This window comes from Sorghum bicolor, chromosome 3 (genome assembly GCF_000003195.3).
Source record: "Sorghum bicolor cultivar BTx623 chromosome 3, Sorghum_bicolor_NCBIv3, whole genome shotgun sequence".
Lineage (NCBI taxonomy): Eukaryota > Viridiplantae > Streptophyta > Magnoliopsida > Poales > Poaceae > Sorghum > Sorghum bicolor.
In genome coordinates, this window is record NC_012872.2 from 47,562,606 (window position 1) to 47,582,800 (window position 20,195).

Here is a 20,195-nt window from a genome sequence, read left to right on the forward strand (position 1 = left end):
TGATTTCAGAGTAGCTCGTTCAGTTTTTCAGTTTCTCTGTCGATTAAGAATTGATTGTTAGCACTAGGTCTCTCTGGCTCCTGTCATAGTGTCGTGTCTGTCTGCCTCTGCTAACGTGTATGCTCGTAAAGTCGTACGTATTTGTGAAAAGTATGGTATTGCGTCTTCTTGATGCTGTATTTGTAGTGTGCATGGCAACTTACTTGTTGTGAACTCCCCAGGCATAGGAAAATGTACTGAAATATGCTACAAAGATCCGGTGTTAGAAGATCGCCAGTGGAGATCTCCAGGGCAGGATAGTTATTTTAGGGCTGTTAGCAGCGCATTGAATGATATCTAAATTTCAATTTCTTATTTGCAGAAAATTCTTCATACTATGCATATAAATGTTTGAGTTGCAAATTAAGTGTGTATATGCATCCAATTTCTTAGTGTTTTAGTGATTTATTCTCATTACCATTTTATAGTTAAAACATATACACCGAGTTTCAGGCTGTGGAAATGGTGAATTCTTGCATGGCTGAAAGGACAGAGATGAAAATTGAAGAAGGTAACAAGATTCTGTTGCATGAGACTTGAGAAGAGAGGATTGTAAAATCACATATGTTTCGACAATCCTTATGTATTTTACAATATATTTACATGGTTCCAACTTAATTGGCTGTAGTTACAAAGTATGTATGAACATAGTATAATTATCGGTTACTATTTGCAGTGTTATTTGGTATTATATTACTCATACATGACAGTTAAAGTTATTTATTTTTGAAATCATGGTAGGGCGCCCGAAGGGCGCCAAATGTTCTAGTATGCTAAAATCACACTGACCTTCGCAGTTTATATAAGGGTTACGAGTTTCCGGCCAATTGCCATTTGAGTTATTGCACTTTGAATTGCACTAGGTGAGTTCTGTTTGCCCTGGTAGATAAATACAAGTTCTCTAGCATTGATGTAGGTTTTATTATGTTGTTTTGTTTGTTACCTATTACAACTTTCCCGTAGCAGCTACAGTGTATTCAATGAGTGAATTTTTGTTATGCAATTTGTTTCAGTTTTCAGGATTTTAGCAGGAGTTTCAATTTCTGAATTTTGTGGAGTTAGTTCAGTTCTCATAGTGCATCACTTGGCATAGGTTTCATTTTATGAATTGTCTTTTTTGTGCAACAGTGATAAGTGATCACGAGAACAATCATTAATGGTCTCTATTATATATTAATTAATAGTTCTCCCTCACTTGGGATGGAGCCATGGGATGAGAGGAGGTAGCTTTGGGGCAGAGCAATAGCAAATGCTTCAGATTTTCAGGCCATGTGATGTACTCTGAATATCTTTTACATTATAGTATCCTTTAATGTGACAGTCCTTGCTATAGGTTCATGTGATTTTAGTGCGCTGACATTTATATAGTCTTTTGTTGTTGAAAATATAGAGTTTCGTATTTTCTTTACAATACTTCTATTCATAACATCGGTATGTGATGCCTCTCTGTTTGCCTCATGCAGTTAATTGTCTTAGGTAAACTCTTAGAATTTAGTTTACCATTATATTGTGTGCCACCGCCTGCAATTCTGGGAGTAAATTTGCAATGACCCGTTTTTTCTGACAAGTTCTATTTGTAGGTTGCAAACATTTTAAAATAGCTCTGTTCATTGAGTTTTCAGATCTCTACTTCTGTGATTTTAGTGTTTTATTATCTTGCATTTGTATTTCTGTTTTCAGGGATTGAGAGGAGCAACGACATGTGGAGAGGAGCAGAGCATCTTGGCAAATTCATTTGTTGGGACCTAGAGTAGCTAATGTGATATGAAGTTTAACTTGTATGAAACTCATGACTTTGTATTTGATGTGATTTTGGATGAAAACATGACTTACTATTTGTATCGGTGTGCTGGAATAAGTGCAGTATAATTTGATGTCTTCTCGTGAGCTAGAATAGTAATTGTTAAAATGAGGATGAAAATTGGTATTTATTTGCTTTATACAAATGCTAGAATTTCATGGCCAGAACCAACGTTGGGCTGGGCTGAAATAACTAGAGCGCCCTTTGCCACCTGCCAGTAAAGGCAGTTGGCAATTTGCCACCTGCCAACAAAGGCAGTCGGCAAAGAATCTCATAACGGCGTACGTTCCCTTTGCCGACTGCCAGTATGGCGGGTGGCAAAGGCTTTGCCGACTGCTTTCCTCTTGGCAGGTGGCAAAGGTTTCTTTGCCGATGAATTCTTTGCCACGCGTTCTTTGCCGACTGCCACGTGTAAAGCAGTCGGCAAAGCCTTTGTCACCTGTTTTAGGGCCTTCAAAGAACGGAATTCCAGTAGTGTCTGTCTATATTTGAAATTCTCATGCTCTTCGATCCCAACATGCTGGCGTTCCATGGGTATGTGGCCAACCACATAGGCTAATCATTGGCGGGAGAGGCGGGTGATGGTGCACACATGGGCATCACAAACTAGAGGCGAGGCAAGCGGGTTCGAGCGCTAGTTAGGGCCATACGCAACGATGTATGTGCCCTCCGTTTTCCACTAGCTAGGCCCCTCTGGTGCTTAGCTTGGGTCTTAGGAGGCCTTCAGCCAACCATATACGAGGGCAACTTGACTTCATGTAGCTTGGCTAGTAGACATGCGCGTACAACACGCACATGTTTATGATTGTATATAAGATGTCCTATTTATTATATAAAAAAATTGAGGATTATCGGATATATCACAAAGTTTATATCCTTATTTTTAGTAAAATTTATAATAGAAAATGATTAAACATGATTACATAACACAAATCTATCTATATTTAAAATTTTTAATGCTCTTTGACCTTGACATGTGGCCACGTAGGCTTGTCGTTGGCAGGAGAGGCGGGTGGGGCTGCGCCACGGGCAAGCGGGTTCAAGTGCTAGGTAGGGCCTATCTATGCAAAAACACCCACTCCTCTGTTTTTGGCCAGCCAAACTAAGAGCACTTTGGGCTAGCCCCACCTGGCTAGGAGCTTAATTCAGCCTATAAAAGGCCAAATTGAGTTCATGGAGCCTGCCTAGAGGGATAGCAAGGGAAACACAACCAACCAAGATGGGGTTACAGCCGCATGGTGCATCACCCAATCGTGTGGCCCTCCAACGTTGATTGCTCCCGAGCGTGTGGCCAACACAGAGTGCTCGTCGATCACCATCCCTACGTGTCGCGGTCCACATCCCACTTTGGCGAAAGAGTGACACTTTGGATCAGGCTGTGCCCAGGGTTGGGGCGGTGAGCGTGTCTGTGGCCACCATGGTGGACCGAGCGAATGAAGACGGATGGTGGCTTAGAAAGGGGAGGCAGCCCAAATAGAGCTCGAGAGAGGTGAGGGTGCAGTTGGTGGTGAGGTGGCAGTTGGGATAAAGTTAGGGTTTTGGACGCCTATATATATATGTGTGTGTGATATGTTTCATGCCATGACTACATATCCAACACTGTTGCACGTTCGGGCATTAGCACCGGTCGGGAAGGGCTTGTTGCCCCGGTTTCCGAGCCGGTGGTGCCCTTCCGGGACTAAAGGCCCACCCTTTAGTCCTGGTTCGGGAAACCGGGGCTAAAGCCCCCCCCCCTTAACACCGGTTGGTTATACCAATATACCAACCGGTGTTAAAGGGTCCTGCCAGGGTCGCCACGTTGCAGGACCCTTTAACACCGGTTGGTATTACCAATCGGTTTTAAAGGGTTACTTTTTTTCAGTTCATTTCTTCGGTTCTGTTTATTATTTTTATATAATAATAATAATAGGTTTATCAATACATATTTTATGCTGATATAATAATATATATTACACGCATATTAAGCATATATAAATGGAAATTATAGGCTTAGCTTTATAATTAAGCTTTGCCTATAATAAAATGAATAAGCCACATTAATAATTAAATAGATGGATATGTAAAAAGTTTTATAGATAGTTTTATAAGTACAAAATTCATAACACATATATACATAGAGTTTTTTCTCCCAATCTCTAAAACCGATACAAATGATCATCGTTGTTTGGAATAAGAGTTTCATTGCCGTTGAAGTGAAACTCGCCGTTTGGATTGATCACTTGCTCGCAGAGAAATCCTGCTATTGTCTCTTGAATAGCTTTGATGCGGTCTTTTTGCATAACTTTTTCCCTCAACCATTCCGTCTTCAATTTGAAATAAAATAAAAAGGTATTAGTTACCTAAGTTATTCAATATCATTCAGGAGATAATAAAAAGATACATGTAATGTACTCTAAGCGTCTCTGTGGGTGTTTGATTGACTTGTACCATCATGAATTTGCACACATAATATGCACATAGGTTATTCCCCCCTTCTTGTCTTAAACACCACTGTACGATGTATATAAAAAAGATTCACGACCACGACAATAAGAATGCTAAAAGTTAGTGAAAGTTTGCTAGCTAGTACAACTTACTTGTGGATGAATTATATTAAGCGGCGCTTTACAACCAATGAGATGTTCACGGTCAATAAATCTTTCCCAAACCCTACACACAACCATTGTGGATCGTCAACGAATAATTGCAGAGTCATATCATGATATTATTCTAGCTGAGATCGACATTACGTACATTTGAATAATGTTTACCATTTGTTGGTAATTTTCTTGTGGTTTTCTCATTGAGTCATAGATTATCAATCGGTTCTTGGGAATTTCAATGACCATGAGTAGTGAAAGCTGTTTACACATATATATAGTCAGGCCTATAACTATATAAAACCCGAATCGAGTAATAATAAGTAAAATAAAATGTGTATGCACTTAATAACTATATAACTCACTCGAAGTTGTAGGGGAAGAGTATTTTTTGTTTTTCTTTTTGGTTCACAAAGAACCTCATAAGATTGGTGCAGACTTCTGTCTCATGAGATGCTGTCCACACTGCCTGCGGAGCCTTGAAAACAATATAAGGGTCAACGAACCCAATACTATTGTCATTTTTGCTTCTGAGCTCTCTCATTTGGTGCCTGCATATATACATACAAATCATAAGTGGGTAAGGATTATATACATATAATTAAAGAAGGTAGAAGTTTAATAAAAAGAAAGAAATACTTAGAGACAAATGCAGCTGATGAGAGATTTGTCGAGAGCGTCGGGGTGACATAATTGGTGCAATTCTTCGAACTGGACGTATATGAGGTCATCTCCATGGAAGTAGTGATGTTCTCGAATACGAACAGAAATCCAATTATCTCCCCTTTTAGACGCCTCCATGCACCACTTGTTTATTGCAAACATTTGTGAGCGGAGCTCATGTAAATGCTGAGGGTTCATTAGACTCCTGCCCGGTTCAAATCTTGCCCTCTATTGATCAACTACCTCAGCCTTTTCAAAAGTTTGACATCCAACAATGGCGGCAATGCCTTCAATATTTAGACCGCTCTGTCCAAAGTAATGCTCAAGCGAATCTAGCTCAGACAAGATTAAAGATTTCTTTGGCATCAAGTCCTCATTTGAGCCATATTGATTTGGCACAATCAACGGGGCACCGATTTTGATACTTCCCCGAGCTATGGGACCCCATTCCTACTCTTTTTCTAGGCTGTGAAGACTTGACCAAAGAGCTCTCATAGTCTGAAAGTGCTGGCTTTTTCTGAGCTTCCCGCTGCTTCTTCTGCTGTTCCGCCACTTTCTTCCTCAGTTCCTCTGGCTTTACATAAAAGTACGGCTTTTCTCACCGCTCTTTCCTTTCCTGCTTCAATTTATCGAAAAATTGTTTTACCTCACCTTTGGATGCAGCAATTATCTCCTCTTCACTCTTTTTATAAGATAATTTCTCTGGTGTCTTAGCTTTCTTTGCTGAGGCAGCCTTCTTCTTTGGAGGTGGGACCGATGACTTCGGTCGTTCTAGGGCGGACCGCTTCTAACTACCTCGCTTTGGAGGCGATGGAACCGACCGTGTACTCTTTGGAGAGGGCGGTGCAGGCGGTGGATGTGGTGGGACCGATCTTTTTGGTGTTGGAGAACGCGGTGGAGGAGTTGAAGACCTCGGTGGACGAGGTGGAGACTGTGTTGGAGGCAGTGGCGGGGTCGGTGTGGCCGCCGCAGGTGTTGGAGGAGATCTAGCATTGTCACCACCCACAACACTATGATGCGCTGGGGAAAGAACTGGACTTAGGTTGGAGGAGTTCCTGCAGAGAAAACAATAACAAGTTCTGTGAGCAAACTTTATTTAAATGCAATACATAATAAATAATATAAGATGTAAAATCACGCACAAACCTATGGTGAGGAAGAGGCGACACAGACATTCCTGGAATAACTATGACGCGCTTGCGCCAACAAATAAACGTCTTCTCAGCTTCACCTAAGGTCTTCTCTTTGTCTCCCTCTTCTATTTCTAGAGGCACACTGCCACAACCTTTCTCAACCCTATCAACCGAGACGCTAGCATATCCAGCTGGTACTGGTCGATTATGGATTCTTGGAGTTCTCGTTCGGTCGATAGGGTTGACAACACCGATAGCCACCTTTTTTGTTTCATTCCCATCTGGTACATGCAGCTCACAGGTAGTAAAAGCCTCTGTGACATCATCCACGGGGAAGTGTAGCTTCGTGTCATCCTGAATGGTTGATACTTCCGTGGATGCGCAACTGCCTTTCAACTGGCTTGGGGGGCTAATGTTGACCTCAGGCTGTGATGTACCTTGCCCTTTCGTCATTTGGCTAAGTGCTTCTTGTACTTGCCTTTTAATCTCCGCCTGCATCCATTCTTCACGAGATTTCTCGCGCTCTTATGATTGCATAACAAAAGCTTCCAGCCGGCGGATCCACTTTGCCTCCTTGTCCTTCTTTCTCTGGCGGCTTCTGTAGGTTTCTTGTCAACTTAGAATGAATGCACCCACGGAACTGCCCCATAGCCTCTCGTACGCCCACCGTGCACAGGATTTTCAAGTGCATATGTGAGTTCATCTTTCTCCCTGTTTGGCCTGAACTCACCAGACTGAACCGCCTCTCGTGCACGGACTAGTCTCTCTGCTGCTCTAGAGATTTCTTGGCCCCAAACTAGCGCCCCGATGTCTGGGTCCACGCTTCTCCATGACCGTACAACCAATGCTTGGAGCAGACGCTCTAATTCTTTGCTATTGTCTCGGGTGTGACCCCCCTAGCAAGCATCTCCTGTTTCATTCGGTCCCACTTGGGAACAGCACTCTTATAACCACGTGATCCCATATGATGATGGTATGTCTTTTTACTTGCATTCTCTTTGTTCCTAATGGCTCGTTCCTCGCCCTCTTCTGATGTTTTGTACTACACGAAGTCATCCCAGAAGGCCCTCAGCTTTACATATTGCTTGAGGTTGAAATTTGGAGTCTCGTTTTTCTTGACAAATTTATTGTACAAAGACTTCTTCCAATTCTAGAACAGTACCGCCATCTTCTTCATAGTCCAGTCATAAATTCGCACCTTCAACTCTTTATCGTTGGTGTCGAAGGTGAAAACCGCTATGACGGCTTTCCAAACTAACTCCTTGTCACGATCAGAGACAAAACTGATTTTAGGAGCACCTCACTTCTCTCTCTATTCACGAGCACTGATCGGTATTTGGTCTCTCACAAGGTATCCACAGTGACCAACATATTTATTTGCAAGTTCACCAAGTGTTCTGCCTGTAGCTATCCCAAACTCAGAGATTACGTAGCGGCCCTCCACAGCTTCTTTGGCCCTCGTGGAGGTACGCTTCTCCCCATAGAGGTCAATCCAGAAGGCTACACGTAGATATAGAAACAAAAATACTAAATTAATAACCAAGTAAGTCTAAAACCTAATGTAAGAGATGCATTATATATGTTTACATTTACATACCTCGTCATTATTTCCTTCTTGTTGCACGACAAGTTGTTGCTCAGACGCATTGCCCTCTTGTTGCTCAGGGGCATTGTCCTCTTGTTGCTGAGTCGGATTGTCTTGCATGATGTCGTTGTAATCAATAAAGTACTGACTACCGGCGTTGATCATATTTTGAATGACATCTTCCATATAATCAGGATCATCGTGAGGACGGTCAGCCATTTCTATGTCTGCAACCATACATATATATATTCTATATAAGATAAGAAATACACTAGAATAATATAAGTGCTAGAGTGCTCCAAACTAAAAAATAATACTAAAAAAATAATACAAACAATAACACTAGAATTAATAATATACTAGAATAATATACTAAAAAGTAATACTAGAATAATATACTAGCACAATATATTTCATAACTATTCAAAACACTACAATTCATAATATACTAGAATAATATACTAAAAAGTCTTTTAAGCCAAGTAATACACTAGAATAATATACTAAAAAATTATACTAAAAAATAATACTAGAATAATAGTACAAACAATAATATATACAAAACACTAGAACTCATAATATACTAGAATAATATACTAAAAAGTCTTTTAAGCCAAGTAATACACCAGAATAATATACTAAAAAATAATACTAGAATAATAGTACAAACAATAATATATACAAAACACTCTAATTAATAATATACTAGAATAATATACTAAAAAGTAATACTAGAATAATATACTAGCACAATATATTTCAAAACAATTCAAAACACTACAATTCATAATATACTAGAATAATATACTAAAAAGTCTTTTAAGCCAAGTAATACACTAGAATAATATACTAAAAAATCATACTAAAAAATAATACTAGAATAATAGTACAAACAATAATATACACAAAACACTAGAATTCATAATATACTAGAATAATATACTAAAAAGTCTTTCAAGCCAAGTAATACACTAGAATAATATACTAAAAAAGTAATACTAAAAAATAATACTAGAATAACAGTACAAACAATAATATATACAAATCACTACAATTCATAATATACTAGAATAATATACTAAAAAGTCTTTTAAGCCAAGTATATATATATCATAACAATTTAAAACACAATATATATCATAAATGTATATATGTACATATATATAAATATATAATTGTATATTATATATATGTATATTCAAAACACAGTATATCATAACATTCATTTATTATATACATTTATTATATATATACATTTATTATACATATATGTACATTTATGATATATATATACATTCATTCATTTTGTGGATTAGCTATAGCCGGAGCTCGATCTTGATAGTACATAGAGAGGAGACAGCCGCCGGCCAGAGTTCGACGTGGAAGAAGACGGTGGCGCTGGTGGCGGAGATGGCCGCGGCGGCGCTAGAGACGGCCATGCGGCAGCGCTGGATGACGGTGCGGGCACGAAGACGAAATGGCGGCGGCGCTGGTGGAGACAAGGCGGCGGCTCAGCTCTGCTCGATGAAGACGAAGGCAACTGCTCTAAGATCCAGAGCGCCTGTGGCTTATATAGGAGCGGACCCTTTAGCACCGGCCCGTGGCTGGAACCGGTGCTAAAGGATCTTTAACACCAGCTAGTAACACGGCTCGTGTTACCAGCCGGTGCTAAAGGGACCCTTTAGCACCGGTTCCACCCACGGGCAGGTGCTAAAGGGTCCTTAGGCGGGCTCAGGCGGGGTCCTGAAATTTTCACGACCCTTTAGCACCGGTTCCAACCATGGGCCAGTGCTAAAGGGCCTATTTTTAGTTTCAGGTTTTTAAAGTGTTTATATATACACTTTACATTATAAATTGTATAGTAAATTAAATATTTTACATAATATTTGTTAAAAAGTGACATGTATTGTATTTTTTTAATGTACACATGAAAATTTTTAACCTTAAATATCTTACTGTATTTTTTTTTAATTTGCAATAATTTTGTAAGTAATGTTTAGTATTTTGTTAATACAAAAATATATTATTCCAATAAATTTACAAAAACTATATCCAATCAACAAGAAATCTATTTTCACATCATATTGACGTTAAACTTTTTATTTTTGTCATTTATTAGTCAGAATGCTAGTAGGGTACAATTTTCATCAAATAAAAATTCTATTTATCATATAAAAAAGTAGATCTTGATGAATACACTCTTTGACCGAACCCTAGATGGTCCCAAATAGAAAAGTCATGAATACAAAGCTTGTTACACTCATCAAGTTCTATATTTGGTCTAGTGGTCAACTTTTCATTTGGAAAAGTTTGAACCACTCAATTTTGAATTTTGAAAGAATTCATAGTCACGCATCGGTTTTTGGAACCCTAGATGGTCTCGAATGGAAAAGTCATGCATACAAATATTGTTCCACTCATCAAAATCTACATTTAATATATAGACCAATTTTGCATTTGACAAAGTGTTGGGTAGGTGTAGTTGAAAATCCACAATTGACACATATAGTTTCATATAGCTAGTGTGAGATTCAAGATTTGGTGGGTATTGTTAACTTAAACTTTCTCAAATGGAAAAATTGTCTGTATAAAAAGTTTAGATCTTGATGGTATCTAACAACTTGGTATTCAAAATGTTTTCATTTTAAGTAATTAAGTTTGTCATTTTACCAAGTTTGACCAAACCCCGTCTTGGATTTGAAACAAATGTGCTTAGGATTGGCTCAAATTTATCCAAATGAAAAATGGAAAATATATCAAATGTAGATCTTGATGATCTCTAACAACTTTGTATTCAAATTATTTTCATTTGAAGTCATCAAATGGGTCATTTGACCAAGTTTGACCAAAGTCAAAGCATTGTTTTTACAAACACACACTTTGACCGAACCCTAGATGGTCCCAAATGGAAAGTCATAAATACAAAATTTGCTACACTCATCAAGTTCTACATTTGGTCTAATGGTCAACTTTTCATTTGGAAAAGTTTGAACCACTCAATTTTGAATTTTGAAAGAATTTATAGCCACACATCGGTTTTCGGAACCCTAGATGGTCTCAAATGGAAAAGTCATTAATACCAATATTGTTCCACTCATCAAAATCTACATTTAATATATAGACCATTTTTGCATTTGACAAAGTGTTGGGAAGGTGTAGTTGAAAATCCACAATTGACACAAAGTCAAAGCATTGGTTTTTACAAACACACACTTTGACTGAACCCTAGATGGTCCCAAATGGAAAAGTCATGAATACAAAGTTTGTTACACTCATCAAAATCCACAATTCTCACATATAGTTTCATACAATTCTCAGAATTTGTACAATTTACAACACATACTATTAAACATGACTTTATATTAAGCCGGCACAACAGTGAACTTCTTCTTTACGTATGACCCTTGGTTATGATCCTGCCGTAACCACGGAGTATCCTCATTGTTTAACAGAATGCTTGGGTCTTTGTTGACTATGAAGGGCGGAATTCGATCATCCCTTTCGTAATCGCCTGACATGTGTGACTTGTCCTCAATTCCGACAATGTTTCTTTTCCCAGAAAGGACAATGTGGCACTTTAGCTCATTGACGATTGAGTGGTCATCATTTTTTCCTCTCTTTGGTTTTGTAGACATGTCTTTCACATAGAACACCTGACTCACGTCTGCAGCAAGGACGAATGGTTTGTCTTTGAACCCACTACTGTTAAGGTCCACGGTTGTCATCCCATACTCCTTGTCGACTGTTACCCCACCTCTGGTCATCTTCACCCATTAGCACCGGAACAAAGGAACTTTAAAGTTAGCTACATAGTCTAGTTCCCATATGTCTTCTATGCGTCCATAATATGTTTGTCTGTTCCCATTTGGATCTGTGGCATGCACGCGTACACCACTGTTTTGGTTGGTGCTTCTTTCATCTTGGCCTACTGTGTAAAATGTGTTACCATTTATCTCATACCCTTTGTACGTGAGGACATGCCACGATGGTTGCCTGGCCAACAAGTAAAGCTGCTCATCAATGTTTTCATCACCCTGACATTTTTTGCACAACCAATCACCGAAAGTTTCCATGTGCTGACGCATTATCCAAGCTTCATTCTTCCCAGGCCACTGGGACCGTAGGAAATCTTTGTGTACCTCAACATATGGTTCCACCAATGAGGAGTTCTGGAGAACTGTGTAGTGTGCTTTATTGAAGTAATCGTCTTCTGTACCAATATATGTTTTCTTCACAAGTGTTCCCTTTCCGCTGAGTCTACCCTCGTGTCGAGATTCAGGAATGCCAATTGGGTCAAGGTCTAGAATAAAGTAAACACAGAACTCTATGACCTCCTTTATTCTGTAGCCCTTGGCAATGCTTCCTTCTGGCCGGGAACGACTATGGACATATTTCTTTAGGACACCCATGAATCTCTTGAAGGGGGACATGTTGTGTAGGAATACAAGACCGATAATACAAATCTCTTTGATTAGATGAACTAGAAGGTGTGTCATGATATCGAAGAAGGATGGAGGAAACACCAACTCAAAGCTGGCGAGACCTTGAACGACATCATTCTGCAGAGTAGGTAGTTGCTCTAGATTGATTGCCTTCTGAGAAATTGCATTAAGGAATGCACATAGCTTTACGGTGGCTAGACGTACGTGTGGAGGTAAAATTCCTCTTAAAACCACCGGCAACAATTGCGTCATTAGCACGTGACAGTCATGGGACTTGAAGTTTAAGAATTTCTTCTCTAGCACATTAATTATTCCCTTGATATTAGAGGAGAATCTAGATGGGACCTTGATGTTGCTAAGACATTCAAACATGCTTTCCTTCTCTTCTTTGCTCAAAGTGTAGCTAGCAGGGCTTAAGTAATGGCATCCATCATCTGTCTTTTCTAGATGTAGGTTGTCTCGTTCTTTCATGCGCTGCAAGTCTTGTCACGCTTCAAGTGAATCCTTAGACTTCCCGTAGACACCCATGAATCTGAGTAAGTTCACACAAAGATTCTTTGTCAGATGCATCACGTCGATCGCGTTGCGGACCTCTAGGATATTCCAGTAAGATAGCTCCCAAAATATGGATTTCTTCTTCCACATGGGTACATGTCCCTTAGCGTCCTTGGGAATAGGTTTGCTGCCTCGTCCCTTTCCAAATACCACTTTTATATCCTTGACCATTTCGAGTACATCATCCTCGGTTCGATTGAGAGGCTTGGTCGCATGGTCTGCCTTGCCTTTGAAATGCTTGCCTTTCTTTCGTACTGGGTGGTTCACAGGAAGAAACCGATGGTGGCCAAGGTACACGACCTTTCGACATTTTTTCAAAAATACATAGTCAAGGTCTTCATAACAATGTGTGTATGCATTATATCCCTTGTTTGACTCGCTTGAAAGATTACTCTGAGCTGGTCAATCATTGATTGTTACAAACAGCAATGCTCGCAGGTTAAAGTGCTCTTGTTTGTATTCATCCCACACGTGAACTCCTGGTTTGCTCTATAAAAGTTGAAGTTCCTCAACTAATGGCCTCAGGTAGACATCGATGTTGTTGCCAGGTTGCTTCGGTCCTTGGATAAGCACCGACATCATAATAAACTTCCACTTCATGCATAGCCATGGAGGAAGGTTGTAGATACATAGAGTAATTGGCCAAGTGTTGTGACTACTGCTCTGCTCCCCGAAAGGATTCATACCATCTGTACTTAAGGCGAACCGCAAGTTTCTAGCATCATCTGCAAAATCTAGGAATTCTCTATCTATCGCTCTCCACTGGGATCCATCGGCAGGGTGTCTCAGCATATTGTCTATCTTACGGTCTTCTTTATGCCACCGCAACAACTTTGCATTGTCCTTGTTTCTGAACAGACGTTTTAATCATGGTATTATAGGAGCATACCACATAACCTTGGCAGAAATTTTCTTCCTATGACGTTCTTCACCCTCAACATCGCCAGGATCATCTCGCCTGATCTTATACCGTGATGCCTTACATACCGGACATGCATCCAAATTCTCATATTCCTCCCCACGGTAGAGGATGCAGTCACTAGGACATGCGTGTATCTTCTGGATTTCTAATCTCAAAGGGCAGACAACCTGTTTTGCTTCATACGTAGTGGTGGGCAATTCGTTGCCTTTTGGAAGCATCTTTTTTATGATCTTCAATAACTACCTAAATGCCTTGTCAGATGTACCATTCTTTGCCTTCTATTGCAGCAATTCCAGTGTGGTACCCAACTTTTTTGCCCCTCTTCAGTGGTGGGATATAGCGATTTCCTATGGTCCTCTAGCATGCGCTCAAACTTGGCTTTATCTTTCTCACTTTCACATTCTCTGTGTGCATCACGGATGGCATCACCAAAAGCATCATCGCCTCGATCATCTTCTGCCGCTACCTCTTCTTCATTATCTCCCCCCATTGCAACATCATTGAAGCCACTGTACTGAGCAATAATGTTGGCGTGGTCCAATTCATCATCATCTTCTTCTTCTTCACCTTCATCCATATATAATCCCGCTTTCTCCATGCTTGGTCCAACAAATATAGTTTGGTACCAAACCAGACTTTAATAATTACGAATGAAGAGTTTTTGAGTTAGAATATTCCATCAAATTCTTGCACACAGCACATGGATAGCACATGAAACCGTCCCTCTTGTTTGTCTCGGCCACACTTAAGAAATAGTGCACGCCATTAATGAACTCTTCGGAGTGCCGATCGGCATTATACATCTAATTATGTGTTACCATCTTCATTAAATATAACATATATATTATGAAAACCATACACATATAGTTTCTCATCTTATTGCACAACATGTCTAACACACATAGTTGATTAATTCAAGCAAGCTTGGCGACAACAAATACAATCGCAACTAGCACTAAAAAACCAAAACTAAAATGCACTTAAGCAACATAATTAGTTTGCGTCTGATCCCAACTATAATAGATAGATCATTTGATTGATCAACATCATTGAACTCCTTTCGCCGGCTCATTGCCTCATCACCTTCAGCCTCAACTGCCTGTGCAAAAGATTTCTTGATGTGTTGAATGTATTCTTCCTCCTGTACATTTGCCGGTACCGTCCCACGGAAATTAAAAGAGAGAATCAAAAGTTTAATTAATATGATTAAAAAATAAGCATATATATAAGCAAATTACGATCCGGGCACTTGTAGAATATACGACCCTTGTTTACTCCCTCTTTCGATACTTTGTACTCCATCACAATCTTCTGCCCACACTTGCCACAAGTAATGAGAGGGAGTTCCGGCTGGTATCGCTTTTGAACCCGTTGAGAGACCAAAGACCCGGTCACGGTTGCCATCTACTATCGATACTCAATTTTTAAATAATTATAAATTCCATATTTACTAGTAAACATGTATGATTAAAGAAAAACCTAATAATATCCTTCATTTGTCTAGTTACTTCAATAAATCTTCTAAATTATACGATGGACATTATGTAGTAATAAAAACTTATCAAGTGATATTTACAAACCAATTAATTTGAATTATCCTACTTTCTAAGATCATAAAAAGATACTATAATTCATTTTTGCAAACTACATTAATACTAGGTCAACTATGAAATATGATATATATATATATATATATGGATTCTAATTCCAGTGAATGATTCAAAATAACAAAGTGAATTTGAGCTAAAAATGATGGAAAAATCACAAGCCAAAAACAACATGAAAAAGACAAAAAAGTATGAAGTTAGTCACCTCCAAGCACGAAGAGACGATGACGGAGTCGAAGAAGATCAACGATGGGCGTCGGAGATGAAGAATAAAGGAAGAACAAGCAAGAACAACAAAATGGAAGCTCTCGGTTTTGAATGGGCAGAGGGGAGGAGGTAGCCGATCTATAAACCTGACCTTTAGCACCGGTTCGTGCCACGAACCGGTGCTAAAGGGTTTGTCTCGGCCCATGGCACCGGCACCGGTTGGTAACAAGAACCGGTGCTAAAGGGTCCCTGCCCCGACAGCACCAGTAGCCGTTGGGCAGGACCCTTTAGCACCAGTCCGTGTTACAAACCGGTGCTAAAGGGCTCTTTAGCCCTGGGCCGCAAAAAGGCCGAGGTTTTTGGCGATTTTGGACATCGATCAATGCCTCATTCTGTAGTAGTGCAATGTTGTAAATCCCTAGACGTCCTAGTTAATGATGTTTTCTAAATCCTTCATGGAAAAGGATTTATGTAGTGTATTGCGACAAGGGGTCATGACATATGTGTTTTAACTATATACACGTATGTGATAAGGTTTGGCACCATGTTTTGAGACCATATGCGTCTGTAATGACCCTTATCAAATACGTCTGGCACTTATCACACACGTTATCACTGACGTGCTTCGCGAAAAAAAGCGTGTGTGATGTGCGTGAACACACATCTGTGATGTGCACTTTTTTCTTTGTGTGCTATCAAAACAAAATTATAAACAATGAAGGAATAATGGGAACTTTTTGAAAATTCAATTCGTTTTGCGTATTGATCCAAACACATGGTCTATAAAACAAGAAATATAGAAACTGAAGTGTATAAGCTAATAATTTGGTGTTTATGTTTTCCAATTGGATGGCTCACAATCTATTTTTTTTAGTTTCTGTGCATGAACACTAATCTATTGGAGTAACATCTAGTACATGTAAGAGAACTTTACAAATTCTATCACTAGATTACTAATCCTTGACAGTTCTGACTATAGCATAGTTTTTCCTATCGTTTGAATCTTTTTTTTTGTACATAAATTATGGAGGTGAAACACACTTGTCACAATCTGTTCTGCATAATGTGTAAGACTGACATTCATCATTTCAGAATCTATAACTCTTATAAAGTTAAGCCCCACTAGATGGTTTATTTCTTCATGCAAGTTATCCACATCATTCCTCACTAAATAACCCCACTAAACATTCCAGTACAAGAAACTTGTTAATCCATGACGAATTCGCGGTGTCGGATTTACAAACCGTCACTAACAAACAGAATCCATGACGATAATTTTTGTTCGTCATGGATGTGCACCGGTGAATATTCCCCGCGCACTAACTTGTGATGGTTTTATCCAGATTGTCACAGTGTATGATTTTAAATTTATCATACTCTAGTTAACCTAAAACAATAGGTTCACTATTAATATTTGGTGCAGAAAAAGTGATTACATCCAGATCGTCAGAGTATATAATTTTAAATTCGTCATAACCTAGTTAGCCCAAAACAATAGGTTCGTTATTAATATTTGGTGAAAAAAATAAAAAATATGATTGCAAAAAGATTCAAACTGAAAAATAATTTGTTAAATTATTTGAACTAAATAATTTTGTTACTTTGTTGTAACAAAACTAATGACATGCCTTCTTCTATGTGTCTAAATATGGACTTACATACTTTTATTTATTTGCTGCAGGTGTGTGCCCACGGCCTAGCCCAACAACCCATTTGTCTTTCGAAACTATTGGCCTACTAGTATGTGCCCAACTGCCTAGTATTTAAAAATTGTAAATAACTAAATAAAAAGTGTGCTCCACCGTGAGTCGAGTCCAGCACCTGTGTTGCTGGATTAAGTTCTTATCTATATCTATAACTAATAATAAAGAAACAAAATTTTAGACTCTTTTTTTCGTCTATCCATTTGTTTGATCCGTCTGTCTTTAACTGCCAGACTATAACTAACTAACTTGTTGAATGTCGGAATTGTCTATGTTCGTGTCGGTTTACCACCCTCCTATTGATATATACGTGGTTTCCTGATATAACCTGAAAAGTTAGGAGTTCTAATTTTAATTCAAATAGAGATCTCAACCTTGTTTCCTATTACGAAACATGTAAGACTTCTGAGTAATTTTAATAAAAATTCTAGAAATTAGACAATCCCACGTGGATAAACCCTAAACCCTAAACCCTAAACCCTAAACCCTAAACCCTTTTTATTATCACCTTCCACATCATCTATCTATTTATAGTGAATGATGTATTTATATAGTTATGCTATACTTAGATTATTTTTTAATTATGTAACTTAGGTTTTTTTCTTTAATCTCGAGCTTAACCATAAACCCTAGCTAATAAACCCTAGATAAATCCTTTGTAAACCCTTAGATCATATGAATGGTGTTTTACAGGTAGTGATGGAGAGGTCATTTTGGATGTATAATTTATCAAGACTAGATCCATCATACATAACTGAGGTCCAGAGGTTTATTGATGCTGCTCAAAACCATGCTTCAAGAACAAGAAAGACGCACATACATTGTCCATGCATGGATTGTAGAAATCTTGTTGTATCTGATGACATTCAACAAATCCTTACTCATCTGGTTCGTCGAGGATTTATGAAAGATTACTTGATTTGGACAAAGCATGGAGAGGGTAGCTCTGCGCCTTATACAACTGGAATTGTTGACGGGTTTGAGTTCGTACACGAGACACAACAACCTAATACCGATGGTCTAGCCACTGAACATGTTGTGCCAAATGTTCCTGATCATGGTTTTATTGGAGGAAATGAAGATGGCACCAAAATTAACATGGCTGCGGAAGATGCAGAATTTCTAGAGGCAATGTTGCGTCGTCATGCGGAAGATCCATCAGTGTTCTTCATGAAAGGTATGGAGGCCCTAATGAACGCAACAGAAGAGCCTTTGTATGATGAGTCCAAGGGTTGCACCAAAGAGTTCACGACGCTGCGGTCTGTGCTAAAGTTGTTGGTGTGCAAAGCTAGATATGGTCTTTCTGATGCTGGCTTTGATGCGTTCTTAAGCATTATCGCAGACATGCTTCCTAAGGATAACAAAGTGACTGCTAACACATATTATGCAAAGAAGCTAATCAGCCCACTCACAATGGGTGTTGAGAAGATCCACGCTTGTAGAAATCATTGTATCCTATATCGAGGCGATGATTATAGGGACTTGGACAGCTGTCCCAAGTGTGGTGCAAGTAGGTATAAGACAAATAAAGACTACATAGAGGAAGAGTGTGTTGCCTCTTTGCCTAAGGGAAAAAAACGAAAGAAGGCCCAACAAAAGACCCAGAAGAGTAGTTCAAAACCCACCGGCAAAGAAAAGGAAGAAGTAGACTATTATGCGCAGAAAAAGATTCCCGCTTTGGTGATGTGGTACCTTCCTGTGTTCGATCGATTGAGGTGCTTGTTTGCTAACCCAGAGGATGCCCAACTTATGAGCTGGCATGCTTCTGATGAGCACAAAGACGATGGGAAGCTTCGGCACCCAGCCGATGGCCAGCAGTGGAAAGATTTCAATGAAAACCACAAGGACTTTGCTAATGAACCAAGGAATGTTAGGTTCACACTGAGTACTGACGCAATGAATCCATTTGCTGAGAGGAGCAGCAAGCACAGCACATGGCCAGTGATCCTCACCATCTACAACCTCCCTCCATGGTTGATGCAGAAGCGAAAGTACCTTTTACTAACCATCCTTATCTCTAGACCTACACAACCTGGAGTTGATATGGATGTTTTCTTGGAGCCCTTAATGCAGGACATGAAGATACTATGGGAAACAGGTGTTCAAATATTCGACGAGTACCGCAAAGAATCATTCACACTGAGAGCAATTATCTTTGTTACGATCAATGACTACCCAGCTCTCTTTACATTATCAGGGCAGTTCAAGGGAAAGTTTGGTTGTGTGGTATGCATAGATGACACCGCTTACGTGTCCCTAAATGCATCTAAGAAGATAGTGTACATGAGGCACAGACGCTTCTTATCAAAAGGACACAGGTACCGGCTGAAAAAGATGGATAAGTACTTTGACAATAATAGTGAACTACAGACTACTGCTCCATCAGGTAACAGTAAAGGCCAAAGAGTTTTCAGCATAGTCAGCAAACTCAAATTTGTTTTTGGGAAGAAGACAAAAGATGGAAAACCAAGAAAGAATGTCAAGCCAGCTCTAGTGGCTACATTCAAGAAGAAGTCAATTTTCTTCGAGTATTTGGAATACTGGCCAGAGTTAGACGTCCGCCACGCGATCGATGGTATGCACGTTCAGAAGAACGTGTTTGAAAGCGTAATTGGCACCTTGTTGGACATGAAGGGCAAGAAAAAGGAAGGATTAAATTCACGCTTGGACATGGTGCAGTTAGGCATAAAAAAAGAACTTCACCCTGTTAGGCTAGAAAATGGGAAGTACCACCTCCCAGCAGCAAGCTACAACCTCAACAATGAAGAGAAACATGAGATGTGTGTGTGGTTGAAAAATTGAAAGTCCCATCTGGATTCTGCTCTAGCATACGGAGTATTGTGTCAATGAAAGACCTTACACTCACCAACTACAACTCACATGATTGTCATGTCATATTGACTACTTTTATCCCTATTGCCATTAGGGCTATAAACCCAGTGTTGATAAAGGTTGCAGT

General features: G+C 39.3%; 1 long non-coding RNA gene across 1 annotated transcript; it reads left to right on the forward strand.

Annotated features, from left to right (window-relative positions):
- On the forward strand, positions 413 to 1,918 carry LOC110433497. Its single transcript, XR_002450926.1, has 2 exons — positions 413 to 550; positions 1,720 to 1,918. It is a non-coding gene; the product is annotated as an uncharacterized LOC110433497 (long non-coding RNA).